Raw genomic sequence first — 14,699 nt, 5'->3', positions numbered from 1 at the left:
TTAATTTCAGGTTAGTACCAAAATCTAATCTAATATCGGTAGGTACTATTTATTTTCATAACTTCTATGCTGTTGTCTTTTTTTCAATAATTTATTTAAATGAGGTATAAAATAGATATGATAAAATGCATAGATAAGCCAGTGAGTTTTGAAAAAAAATGCATACAGCCACGTAACATACATCCTTAGCAAGGAGTAGAATTTTGATTGATCGTTTATGTCCCTTTAAGTCGATTCTCTGTACCACCGACTCCCAGGTATGATTTCTGTCTTCATAGATTTGTATTGTCTGCTCTCGACTTCATAGTAATGGAATTAGATAGTCTCTGCTTTCTTGTATGCCACTACTATTTCTCACAAAAATAGCTTTCAGCAATATCTCTGCATCCATATTGTTGCATCTAGCAATGTTTTGTTCCTTTTTATTGCTGAGTAGTATTCTATGTTAATAATGTGCCACAGGTTATAAATTCCTCTGTTGATGGACACCTATGTTTTTTTTTTTTTTTTTTATGATAGCCCATAGAACTTTTTTTTTTTTAATTAGTTTCAGGTGCACAAGACAAAGTAATACTTAGACGTTTATCATTTATATCCCTCACACTGTGTGAACCCCCCTCCCCCATCCACTATCCCTCTGACATCGCACAGAGCCATTACATTTCCACTGTCTCTATTCCTAATGCTGTACTCCACTTCTTGTGAGTATATACATACATATATATATACACATATATATGTATATATAAAATTATAGTTGACATTCATTATCGTTCAGCTTCAGGTGTACAGTGCAGTGATCAGACATCTACGTCACCCATGAGGTGGTCTCCCAAATGGGACACGTGTCCATTGGAGACCCTACAAAATCTTTACAACATTATTGATTACGTTCCTCAGATTAATTTTCAAAACCCCGTGGCCATCTTGTGGTTACTGATTGTTTTCTAATCCCCTCACCTTCCCCTTTTCCCCACCCCCACCCATCTAGCAACCCTCAGTTTTTCCTCTTTGTCTCCAAAACTGTTTCTGATTAGTTCATTCACTGATTCTTTTTTCTAGATTCCACATATAAGTGAGATCATATGGTATTTGTCTTTCTCTGTCTGACTTATTTCACTTAGCATAATGTTCTCTAGGTCCATCCATGTTGTTGCAAATGGTAAGATTTCTTTCTTCTTTATGGCTGTGTAATACTCCATTGTATAAATGCACCACAGTTTCTTAATCCAGTCATCTACCTATGGGCATTTTGGTTGTTTCCATGTCTTGGCTATTGTGTATAGTGCTGCAATAAACATAGGAGTGCATAAAGATTTTTGAATTGGAGTTTTGGATTTCTCCGGATAGATACCTAGGAGTGGAATTGCTGGATCATAAGGTAGTTCCATTTTCAGATTTTTGAGATACCTCCATACTGTTTTCCATAGTGGCTGCACCAATCTGCAATCCCACCAACAGTGCACAAGGGTTCCCTTTTCTCCACATCCGCGGCAGGACTTGTTGTTTGTTGATTTGTTGATGATAGCCATTTTGACTGGGGTGAGGTGGTATCTCATTGTGGTTTTTATTTGCATTTCTCTGATGGTTAGTGAGGTTGAGCATTTCTTTATATGTCTGTTTGCCATCTGAATGTCCTTTTTAGAAAAATGTCTCTTCATGTCCTCTGCCCATTTTTTTAACTGGGTTGTTTGTTTTTTTGGAGTTGAGTTGAGTGAGTTTTTTATAGATTTGTGATATTAACCCCTTATCAGATATATCATTGGCAACTATCTTTTCCCATTCAGTAGGATCCCTTTTTATTTTATTGATGGTTTTCTTTGCTGTGAAAAAACTTTTTAGTTTGATGTAATCCCACATGTTTATTTTTTCTCTTACTTCCCTCACGCGAGGGGATATACCAGTAAAAATCTTACTCCGGGTAATGTCTGTGAAGTTTCTTCCTATATTTTCTTCTAGGTATTTTGTGGTTTCAGATCTTACAGTTAAGTCTTTAAGCCATTTTGAATTTATTTTTGTATATGGTGTAAGAAGGTGGTCCAGCTTTATTTTTTTGCATGTGTCTGTCCAGGTTTCCCAGCACCATTTATTGAATAGACTGTCTTTACCCCACCGTACATTTTTGGTTCCATTGTTGTAGATTAAATGGCCATATAGGCATGGATTTATTTCTGGACTCTCTATTCTGTTCCATTGAATATGTGTCTGTTTTCATGCCAGTACCATGCTGTTTTGATTACTGTAGCCTTGTAGTATAATTTGATGTCAGCTATTGTTATACCTCCCACTTTGTTCTTATTTCTCAAGATTGCTGAGTCTATCCAGGGTCTTTTATGGTCCCATATAAATTTTAGGATTATATGTTCTATTTCTGTGAAAAACGTCATTGGTAGTTTGATAGGAATTGCGTTGAATAGATGGACACCTATTTTTGGTTACTTATAGGTTTTGCCTATTAGAAAAACAGCTGCTATGAAAATTCTTATTTAAAGATTTTTTTGTGGTACAGTTTTTATTTCTCTTGGATAAATAACTAGAAATGAAATTCATGGGAAAAATTTTAAGGCCCAAGTGTGAAATATGTAATACTATTGTTTTTTGTACTTTTTAAGTGAATTTACAGGTAAACTTGATGGCATAAAAGTCATTTGTGATTGAATATAAAAACCTATCATTCTTCTGAAAGTGGACTTGACTATATGTTGGATTTAACCCAATATCTTTTCTCTTTGTGACTGCAGAAGAAATAGCCTTGTATCTTAAATATAAATAAACAAACAACAAACGATGCTCAGAGCTGAAGAACAGTGATGAAGAATAAAATGTAAACAGATAATGCAGAAGAGAAGACATGGGAATGTATGTCAGAAGCCTAATTGTTAAAATATGATTCTAAATTCAAAGTTCAAGGACTTTATTCATTGGACTAGTTTCTTGCAGTGCAAAGTAAATACATATGAAACTAAATCTCTAAATCATTGTTATTATTATTTATTTAATCATTTTTGAAAACTGCAATTATTAAAATAGTTTAATTTTAATGAGTTTTTGGAAAATGTGGTTGTCTGCATTTTTGATTGTTTACTTGTTTGCATTTAATATGAAATGTTATTCTTGAACTGTGAGGTAGATATGGTGGATTGTCTTTCTCAATTTCCATTCCTCTTTCCTTTCTTAGAGAAGTTGGAAATCTACCTTTTACTTTTCCTATTCCTTTGCAGCTTTGATTCTGGATTAAAAAAAAAAATGAATCCACAAATTAGGAACGTGTGCATAAGGTTTGGAAGATAAAAACTAAGCAGAGACCAATATACTGGTTATTTTTGTACTTTTTGGTGGCAAAGAGGGTCGTAACCATTTCAAGACTTTCTGTAGCCATCATTCAGGTCTCTTCATCCAGTTTGCATTGTGTTAAGAGAGCTGTGGCATCAGTAGTGGCAGCTTTTTGATTCTGAATTTTTATTTCTTTAATTTCATTTTCAGGGGTGTATTCTTGAAGCCTGGCTCTAATTCTCAGAAGTAGTAGGAAAGTGCTGTGGTATCTGGGAGTTATTCCTCACTGGTATCCATTATGGTTTGTGACAGTACCTATTTAAAACCATCTCTGTAGAGTCGTTTCTGTTTCCTGTTTCCTGTACTTGATTTGGCTGATGACAGAAATGGATATAAAAACAGCTGCTCAAGGATGGAAATCTGTATTTTGTTTTGTTTTGTTTTGTTTATCTGACCTGCTTGGATATGCATTTACCTGGCAGCTACATTTGGACGATGACAGTTGTATAGTCCATGGAAATCAGTGGGAAAAAAGTACTAAGGAAGACATGGCTTCTGTGAATAGAGTAACGGCTACAAGAAAGTATCATGGTGAAGAGAAGGAATGTAAGAACTCGGAGATGGGCCAGCTACTTCCGACAATATTCAAACGGTTAAAGAAAGATAGGTACAAGCTCCATCCTTTTAATTCACAGATCCACGTACAAATTTTATATACTTAGTAGTGCTAGCACCAATAAAAGCAAAAATCAGATGCAGAGATTTATCCTATTATTGAATTAATACGTTTGCTGTTCTCTTACCTGAAGGCTGGAACATTGATTGGGAAGGAGTGGAGCTTCAGGATTGGAGTGGGTCATTTAGGTGGATTTATCTAGATATTACTTCTGTGTATTCCTAACCCCTGAGCCTCTCCTGATTGCTGTTCATGCTTTGGGGGAAACATTTTAATCACTCACCTGAGACTATTGCCTTGGAATAAAATACCAACTCCCATTACAACAACACTCCTACTACCTCACAGCCTCTAGGCAGATAAGTAGATTCTGATAGCAGTTCACCCCAGGGGACAAGTAAAAGTAAGATCAAGTTAAATACACTAGATGACAAATATTACATTATTTTCACCATTCATAATGGCAAAGAAATCTGAGCAATTTATTTGGAAATGTATTCTAAGTGAAGGATAAGGAAGAAAATAATAGGTTAGATCAGGGCAACTTAATCAATATGGCTTGCAATATACTACTGAGAACAGCCAAGAGTAGTTCAGTTTGTTTAGTTGTTTAACTAAAACCCAGTCTTATATGTAGATGACACTAAATGAATATGGAACACCAGACATTTAATGGTAAAATGTACACGTGTACCTGGTCACTGACTCCAAAATCATGCTTGTCTTTGTGAAATATAATGCCACTGTGTACTACCAGAGATAGGGCTTATAGTCAGATGCTAAGAGTTTTGGCATGAGTCATTTTCAGAGTAGATTCAGTAGTTGGTTACGAAACCTACTCCCTACTCCTGCTACATTGCTTCTCACCCTCGTCCTATCACCATAGTCTCATGAGGGGTTTTCTATGATCCGTTAACGGAGGAAAACAACATTTTAGTTTGTGTAACAGAGGTTCTGCATGATAAGCTGACACCAGCTAAAAGTGGAGCACTGCAGAATTAAAACTCTGGTTTATGAGAACAAGTGACTGAATTTCAGTAAGAGAGAAGCAATGGGCTGATGAGCATGGATTGTATTATATTGCTTTTGCTCAGTGTCCCAGCTTCCAGTAGCATCTAGAATACTAGAATGGCCTTCCAAAAAATGTAGAGTCCATGTAGCAAAGGAATGGAGATAGGCATGGCATTTTTTCACAACTAGTAACCCACTCATAAACCATTTTATTCCTTTTCATAAAACACTGGACATTGACAGTTTAAGTTTTCTTTTTTGTTTTGTTTTATAACAGCTTTATTGAAATATGATGATAAACAAAGAATTGCACATATTTAGTGTATACAATTTGATGAGTTTGGACATAGACAAACACCTATAATCCCATCACCACAATCAAAGCAATAGACATATCTAACATTGCCTGGTTTCCTTGTGTCTCTTTTTGTGTGTGGTAAAATCACTTAACATGAGGTCTACCTTCTTAAGAAATTTTGAAATGTAAAATACCATTTTTTTAAAACTATACGCACGATGTGTTGTATAAGCAGATCTCTACAACTTACTCATCTAGTGTAACTTAAGCTTTGTACCCACTGAACAGCTATTCCCCATTTTCCCCACCGTTCCAACTCATGGCAACCACCATTGTATTGTCTTCTATGAGTTTGACTATTTTAACTATTTTGACTTCATTTAAGTGGAAGAATGCATTTTTCCTTCCGTGACTGGCTAATTTTGCTTAGCATAATATCCTTCAAGTTAATCCATATTGCGATAAATAGCAGGATTTCATTCTTTCTTAAGGTTCAGTAAGTATATAACTCTTTTTCTTTATTCATCTGTTGATGAGCACTTGAGTTGTTTCCATATCTTGGCTACTATGAATAATACCACAATGAACATGGGAGAGCAGATGTCTCTTCCAGATCCTGGTTTGATATATACCCAGAAGTGGGATTGCTGGATTAAAACAGGTATAGGAAAACATACTGAACATTATTAATTATCAGAAAAATGTAAGTCAAAATGGCAATGAGATAGCACCTCACACCTGTTAAGATGGCTATTATAATATATACTTATACCCAAATGTTGAGGATGTGGAGTAATTGGAACTCTTGAACACTACTGGTGGAATGTAAAATGGTACAGCAGTTATGGAAAACAGTATGCGGTCCCTCAAAATATTAAAAATAGAGAGTTTAGGAGTCTTAGTTTCTAGATGCTATGAACTGAATCGTGTCTCCCCAAAATTCATACGTTGAAGCCCAGATCCCCAATGCTATTTGGGTATTGAGCTTTTAGGAGGGAATTAGACTTTGGAGAAGTTTATGAGTCTGGGGCCCTCATGATGGAGTTAATGCCCTTATAAGAAGAGATACCAGACTTGCTTTCTCTCTTACTCTGCCATGTGAATACGCAGCAAGATGGTGACTATCTACAAGTGAAGAAGGGAGCTCTCATTGGAAACCAACCATGTTGGCACCCCTGATTGCATACTTCCTGCCTTCAGGACTGTGAGAAAATAAATTGCTGATGTTTAAGCCACCTGATCAATGGCATTTTGTTATGGCAGCCAAGGAGACTTAAGACACTATCCATATTGTCTTTCTTGCTTGATATATATATATACATATATATATATATATATATATGTATATATATGTATATATATATACACATACACATATATCAAGCAAAATGCTATATGTATATATAATATATATATATATATATATTATATATATATATATATATATATATATATATATATAATATATCTTTTCACCTCTTATTTTATATGTACTGGTGGTAGTAAATGTGAACATCTATTACACTTCCTAGGTTACAGTGTATCAAGGTTTTACTAGATTGTGACAGTTATTGAGGACAAATGAGTACTACTAAAACCTATTGCTGAAATTCTCTGACCTCTTTTGGTGAGAATCCGTTTTGGTAACAGCAAAGCCTTCTTCATTCTCATTTTCTGATCCTTTGCCCATAACTCTGAGGTTGGGCCACACAATTATATCAGTTGCCTCAGAAGTAGTATGTGTCTGATGAGTCCATTTTCTGTTGCTTAGAGGGACATATTTGAAACCCCAACCTAAACCTATTCCTTCTGACCTTGGAAAGATGTTATATGCTTAGGGAATAAAGACATGTTTCCTGCTTAAAATTTTTGATTTTCTGCTTTGAACCATGACTGAAATGTTAAATGTGCTCATTTTGAAGGATTTGACACGAAAAAATACATGTACAAAGAAAGAAATTGAAATCACTCAAAATTTTACTATCAATGGATATCAAGAGATGAATAATCATTACTGAGAATATTTTGTATAAATGTCCACATCACCTTAAGTGTACTTTTAATATTTTCACCAAAAATTAGAGTCTAGGTTAAATGCTGATAAGTACCACAGTACTTCAAAAAGACTGATATACTCTATGCTTTTAGGATAAGAATTCTATAAGAAATATGTCAGTTAAAGTTTTTTAAACTAAAATGTGATTGCAAAAGTTTAGAACATGAAATTACTTTTACTTTTTTTTTTACTTTTCCCTTTTTATTCTCTCCTTACTGGTCAAAAAATTTGCCTTTTTTTTTTTTCTTGATTCCCTTCTTTTGCTTCTTTCATGAATACAGTTATCTTCCTTTTCTATTCTCTCCTGTCTTATGAGACACTTTAAATCTTCATTTCCATATTTTATTCTTTTTTCCTGAGCTGACACAGCGTATCTCTTTTATCACATTTTTCAGTCTCTGTGGAGCTGTAAGAAACTAAGCCAACTATAAATCTTCAGTACACAAAGTAAAAAGAAAATATGACACTTTTTGTGTCCTAGGTAAGTCAATGTCAGGATTAGAATTTCTGCAGAATATACCTAAAATAATTATAGCAAAACTCCAGGCATTTTAATATTTTCATGTATTAATACTTTAGAAATTCTAGATAGAGAGTAACAAAAACAAGGAATTCTGACTTTCTTCTGTATCCTCAGACCTTTTTATTAAGTACTGAAAACATGCAACCACATTAATAAACCTATTAAATAAACAAATAATGTTCTATTTATTTTCAAAATTTTAAAACTATAAAATATATACCACTTCACCCCTGCTGCAAATTTTTGTACAATATTGATTGAGAGCATGATAGTGATGAGATAGCTATAAATTGAACGTATTTATTTAAAAACAACAAAACTTCTACTAAAAAAAAAAAATTCATTTAGACCTGACAGTATGTATATTAAGGAAATAATTACAATCAAAATATATTAAACATTTCCATTTTAAGTGCAGTTTAGGACTTAAGAAATTCCTTGCATTCTAAATATAAGTAGCAACATTTTCAGAATAATTCAGTTATTGACTTAGTTACTTTCTTTAGTAACTCTGTAACAATTTATCTTTTAAATTTTAGTTCTTCTTAAAATTTATTTTATTACATACATAAAATTTGACTACTTTGTCATCACATTTAGAAAACAGATTTGTTCGATGTTAAATATATCAGTGGTACACCAATTTATTTATTTAAAATTCAGTCATAACTTTGAACCTGAAATTGATATTTTATTATTTTCCTTTTGTGGAATCATTTAGATGTCTTTTTAAGGAATACCATTAAATAGTTTTTATTTACATTAATTCGAATCATACACTTTATTCCAAGATTTATATTTGAAGGTAGGCCATTCAAAATACCTTGGGTATGAAATCACATCTTATAAAACATGAGCCATCTTTTTTCCATACCAATTAGCTTTTTTAGGGTTTCACCACATATATATTTATGCAGTTATTATTTGTTAGTAATTGTGCTAATTTGTGAAATGACAAAATTAGAAAATTGTGGTTTCTGAGTTAAAAGATATCATAATCCAAACCTTGATAACAAACTTAATATAGTATAGCAAATATTATCTAATATATTTCTATATTTCTTGTTGAAAATTTATTTCCAAATGAAAAGGCAATGAAAATGTCACATATTCCTTAAAAGAAAGAAAAGTGTCCTCAATGTGTGAGTTGGTGTAAAGAAGCACCACTAAAATGTTATATATGAAGGGAGAGGGGAGTAGGGGACTATCTTTTTATGATTCTTAAGATGGCTAGTATACTAGTTTGCTAGTGCTACCATAGCAAAATACTACACAGTGGAAGGCTTAAACAACAGAAATTTATTTTCTGGCAGTTGTGGAAGCTGGAAGTCCAAGATCAATTTGTTTATAGATTTGGTTTCTCCTGAAACCTCTCTCCTTGGCTTGCTGATGGCTGCCTCCTACCTGTGTCATTTTTATTGTGCACTCACACCCCTGGTGTCTCTTCCTCTTCTTATAAGGATGTCAGGCCTGCTGGATTAGAGCCTGATCCCTTAATTTTATGATCTCTTAATTACCTCCCTTAAGGCCCTGTCTCCTTCAGTCACATCAGAGATTGGGGCTTTGCTGGGAAAGGCAGATCACGAGCATGCACGCAGCCGCATAAGAAGGGGCCTTGGACCTAGAATACTTCCTTAGAGCTAAAGAGCACACACAACCTGTTTCGGGCCTATCATCTTGTGTGGGAATATCTTTCTCTATTTCAGACTCTGTGTGCTCCTTTGTTCTGGTTTGTTCTGGCTCACCTCCAGCATTTAGTATTTCTAACTCCATGGGAGACAAAAGAGGGTCCTTCGGCTGCAGCATAAGAGGGATGCTAGTAGGCCAATTGCCCTGTGTCACCTGCTGGGGAAATCTGCTAGTCTCGGGGACCAACGGAATGAATTGATAGGAATTGATTTTGCCCTGTCCCCTCTTTATGTGAGTATAACATTGTTCCACCAAGTGTTTGACTGTTGTGTTTTCCTTGGCAACTCCGATGCCAAGATGCAGTGGACAAGTGTTTGGACTTCTATTTCTGGTGGCTGGCATTGTGATAATCATTGCTATCCTCCATGGAGTTGGAGTCCAACTCTGACATTGACAATGGGTGCATATTGTTTCTGCCCAACAGGTGTCAACATGTGAATTTTGGGAAAGACACAATTCAGTCCATAATGTCTCTTAAATAAGTTGGAAGTAATTTATTAAGTAAGCAGATGTGTTGTGCTTACTAGGTGTCAGGCACTATTGTGTGTTAAACAAATATTAACATTGAATCCTAAGAATAGCTTTAGAGGGTGGGTCCTATTATCATCTCCATTTTACATACAAGGAAACCAAAGCACAAAAAGTTTCAGTAATTTGTCCAAGGTCACACAACATAACCAGAGTGCAGAACTAGGTTGTCTAGTTCCCGAGTCCTTGTTCTCAACTGTTATGCGAGGCTGCTTATCTAATTCAAGGATATGAGGGCTAATTTTCTTAAACATTGGGAAGATAAAACAGATGCCCTGGCCCCACGAAAGGGCCATACGTAGCTCTGAGCAGCAGCAGTAAGACCACGAAGTAACTTGGGGAAGAATGTGGAACCAAGTGGCTCATGGAACAATCAAATCTGACTTAGGAAAGAATTATATAGGAATAATCTTTGGAATTGATTTCCCCACCTCCTAATCGAGAATGAAAACTTGGATCTGTTCCTAGAAAGGCCCAGTCACTCGCTCGGAAGCTTGGCAGGCTGTCCTCTGCCGGCTTCCACAGCCTCGGGTTGGCTTCCTGCACTAGGTGTGCTGACCATGTCGCCATAATACGTATGAACCCTGTAAGTAACATAAGCTTATCAGTGAAAGATGAGCTACCAGGTATCTACTGATAACTTCTTCAATAGTAAGTTGTTGGGATTTTTGTTTTGTTTTGTTTTGTATATTGTTTACCTTTTGAGAGGTAGAACTGGTTCCAAATGCTCTTTTTGTGTTTCTGACAGTTTTGCTGATTGGGGCAGAACATTTGAGCTGTGGTTTGGTGGATTTTAGATTTTTTAAAAGGTGATTGTCTGCACTATCTTCCAAACCTTAGGTTTCACCATCTAATTCTTTAGACGTTCAAACGATTAAAAGCTTTTTATCTTAGTTTACACAAGTTTTCTTTCTCTTCCTTTAGTAATGACGAAGATATTACATCTGGTTTGCAGTCCAAATGTAGAAAAAGTGAACTGACCCACAAACTTTGATCTGCCCCCACTCTTTTTTTAGAATCCCACCATTCCCTCTCTGGGCAGTAGAAGGTATTTAAGAGGAAGTGAATATCCTTAATGTCACTCTTTTGAGCTATGAAGGTCAACAGCTTTGTGGCATCCCAGAATAATTTGAGGTCTTCCAAGAACAAAAGTATAAGAAGAGGACATGGCAGACTGGGTGATATCTGTAGGGGACAAAGGCAGGATTCCTTTCCCATTCCCTCCATCTACCCCCTAACCAGTCACAGCTCCTCCTATAACACCCCTCTTCTGAAAGTCTACAGCTGAGGAATTATAGGCTCTCAGGTCTCCCAGCCAAAGTACAGTGCTATCTGAAAAGTCCACTGAGACGAGTAGATGAAGGCCCCTGGTTTTTTCTCGTATTAATGAGCCACTGAGTCTTGTCCCCCAGTGCAAGCTCCTTCCCTGTGCCCTGCAGCGGGGGGCTAGGAACAGGGCTGGGATGCCAGCAGTTCCAGGAGCACAGACCTAAGCAGTGCTCCATCTCCCCTTACCTAGCTCAGGGGTTACTGGTCTGTGGCAGATGCCACGAGTCGCTCCTGTGGCTGTTCTCAGTGGCTCTTCCTAAATTCCCACCACAGGCAGCGCTTCCTCCTCTCTCCCTCTTCCTACTTCACTTGTTTCCCTTTCCTGTGCTTTAGGCCTCAAGCAGGTCCCTGGCAGTACTCAGGGCTTGGGACTACAGACTCCTGCCCTAGTGACATTTTTGTCTTCACAGTCTGCCAGGGCCTGCCCTGGGGAGGTGGACAAATGACCCAGGACCTTTCTCAGTAGCTAATCCCCCACCCCTCAATTGTCTTTTTACCAGTTCCAATTGGGAGAGAGAAGAACCTTCAGCACTCCCCAGAATTGGAGCTACTCAAACATTAGAGCTGGAAGGGAGTGTATTTAAATAACTCTTAGATCTCTGGCCTTAGACCAGTGACTCCCCCTAAGTCTAGGGACTTCACCTCTTTCTTGAAGACTTGTGGGGAGAGGGGTCATCTCTGAACACAGGAATCAAAGGGAAAACACATTCAAACAACTGCTCCCAAATTGACCAGCCATCTGCAGAGGTCAGTGACATGGCCCTAGCCTGCCTCTGAGATGTGCCACTTATGAGCAAAGCCTCAAAAGGAAGAGGAGACTCAGCTGTCCCCAGCGGATTTTGCTCACATTCTTCGAGGCTGGAATCTTTCAGGGGAGCACCTTCCCTTTGCTCAGAGTCACGTTGTCAGGCAGTAGGAACTGACGACCTTTCAGGGAAGGCCTGAGGCTGCTCAGCACACCCAGGTGTCAGAGCAGCACATTGTAATCAAAGTGTGAATTAAGTTTAGATTCAAATTTGGGGGAAGCAGGCTAAATGACCACCCCACTATACGTGTGTGTGTGATTTCTCCATTTCCCACTGCAATTTCCATTTTTTAAATAGGAATTTTCAGCACCTGTGCATGTCTAATGTGTGCTCGGAACAGTTAGAGTCCCTGGTATTGTTTTAACATATGTGCATGTTAAGATGAATCTCCAATGTAAGGAAAATAAAACTCAAAAAGCTTTGTGTACATATTGAAAGAAAAAAGAATTATGGCCTCTGCTTTCCATCATCTCCCACCATTGTTTAATGAACTGCACCATTAGGAGTTTCCAATATATGTGATAACTTTACATAAAAAGAAGGTAGACATTTATGTTTATGGTTCATGATTCATTTAGATGTAAATGTTTATGAGCCATATTTTCAACTAAAATTTAAAGATAAATCTGTAAAACTAGTTTTGACGTGAATAAGTGACTTCTAGAGACTATAACGGTGCCACTGTAATTTGGTCCATTATAAAACACTCAATAACATTACCTATATGTTATTCATTTCTCTATTCGTGTTATAAAATACTCATTACAAATGAATCTCAATATTTAGTAGTGAATGGGTTAAACTGTTTTGTTCTAATGTAAGAGAATTTTAAAAAGGCAAAAGTCACCTTAATTGCACTAACATAAATAAAAGTAAAAATGAAATTATTTAAAGAGTTTGTGGTATTATCAGAGCCCAATGGACAGACATTTTAGACTGTGAAAAAATGTTTTTATACACATAGATATTTATGTTATTCTATGTAATATTCCTTGACTAAAATGTAACATATAAATATTCTATATACAATATACATCTAGTTATAACAATCTCTATCAAAAACCACTTCGTTACTAATTTTCTTTGCACTGACAAAAATAACATTAAAAGTATTGTACCACTGTGTTCAATGGCCTTTGTTATGTTTTAAAATTTGCCCATAATTACCTGAAAATAATTTAAACACACTAAGTCAATACCAGTTATTGATTAAATTATATGTTCAAGTTGCTTTGACATTTAACTGAGTTTTTAAAATTGAAAATGTTAGATGCAAAAGTGCCACATCCTTAAAGGGCACTATGTTTAAGAGCTGTTAACTTTGTTGAAACTCTTAGGACATATTAAAATTACTTAATATATTTTAGGTTTAGTTTCCTTTGGTGTGTAATGAAAACCAAAGTACCTATATTTCATGGGATACTGTTGGGACTAAATTAAAAAAAAAAAGTAGGATGATTTTTACAATGTCTGGCACAGGGTCATTTGGCTATATCTTTGAAATGAAGGCTGTATCCTGTAACCTAGCAATTTAGCCTACACGTAGACTTTTCAAAGTAAGTCAACATATTGCATAAAGGATGTAATTGTGTTATTTGCAGTAATGAATACTGGGAACAGCTGAAATATGCCTCAATATATGTTAAATGAATGTTCTCTTGTTTATAGATAAAGATAACAGAAAGGCTTTCTAGTTCTGTGGCTTTAATTTATGGTTAAAGTACAGTGACATTGTGGTACAATCATAAAACAGAATACTGTGCATCATCTGTGAGGAAGAAAGCTCTATACATGCTGATATAGGAATACCTCTACCATGTTAGCAAAAATAGTGGCATGCAGGACATTCGCCACCATGACATGTCATTTCCCAAGTTGTACTGCACAACTTCAGGGAACTCCAGGTAAGGTGAATTGCTTATTCCCCATGGAGTTCTGATCGTGTAAATAAAACAAACTTTTTATTAACATACTGGATTACTCTCCTATTCTTGCTGTAACAAATTACCAAAAATTATATAAAAAATGGCTTAAAGCCACACAAGTATGTTATTACCTCATAATTCAGGAGGTGAGAATTCCAAATGGGTCTCACTGGACTAAAATCAAGGTGTCAGCAGTGCTGTATTTTTCTGGAGGCTCTAGGAGAGATTCAGTTCCATTGCCTTTTTTTAGCTTTAAGAATCCACCTGTATTTTTTGGCTTGAAGTCTTCTTCCTCCATATTCAAAACCAGCAAAAGTAGATCAATTTCTCATGCTGCCATTCCTCTGCATCTCTCTCTCTCTCTCCTTCCTTTTCCACTTGCAAGGACTCCTGGGATTATATCGAGACCACCCAAATAATCAAGAATAATCTCATCATCTCAGGTAAACTGATTCACACCCTTAATTGCATCTGCAACCCAATTCCTCTTTTCCTGTAAATTAACAAGATCACGGATTCTGGAAATTAAAGCATGGAAGTCTTTGAGCGGGGGCATTATTTTGTCTACTAAGGTCTTGTTAGTAC

At 36.1% G+C, this 14,699-nt stretch overlaps 1 pseudogene; it reads right to left on the bottom strand.

Annotated features, from left to right (window-relative positions):
- LOC117023213 (rho GTPase-activating protein 17-like) overlaps positions 1 to 10,616 on the bottom strand; it is a 93,949-nt pseudogene extending 83,333 nt beyond the window's left edge.
- Positions 10,617 to 14,699: the final 4,083 nt, after the last annotated feature.

The sequence above is a fragment of the Rhinolophus ferrumequinum genome, chromosome 6, assembly GCF_004115265.2.
Source record: "Rhinolophus ferrumequinum isolate MPI-CBG mRhiFer1 chromosome 6, mRhiFer1_v1.p, whole genome shotgun sequence".
Lineage (NCBI taxonomy): Eukaryota > Metazoa > Chordata > Mammalia > Chiroptera > Rhinolophidae > Rhinolophus > Rhinolophus ferrumequinum.
The sequence above is the reverse complement of the archived record's forward strand: the minus strand, read 5'-3'. Positions and strand labels throughout refer to the sequence as shown.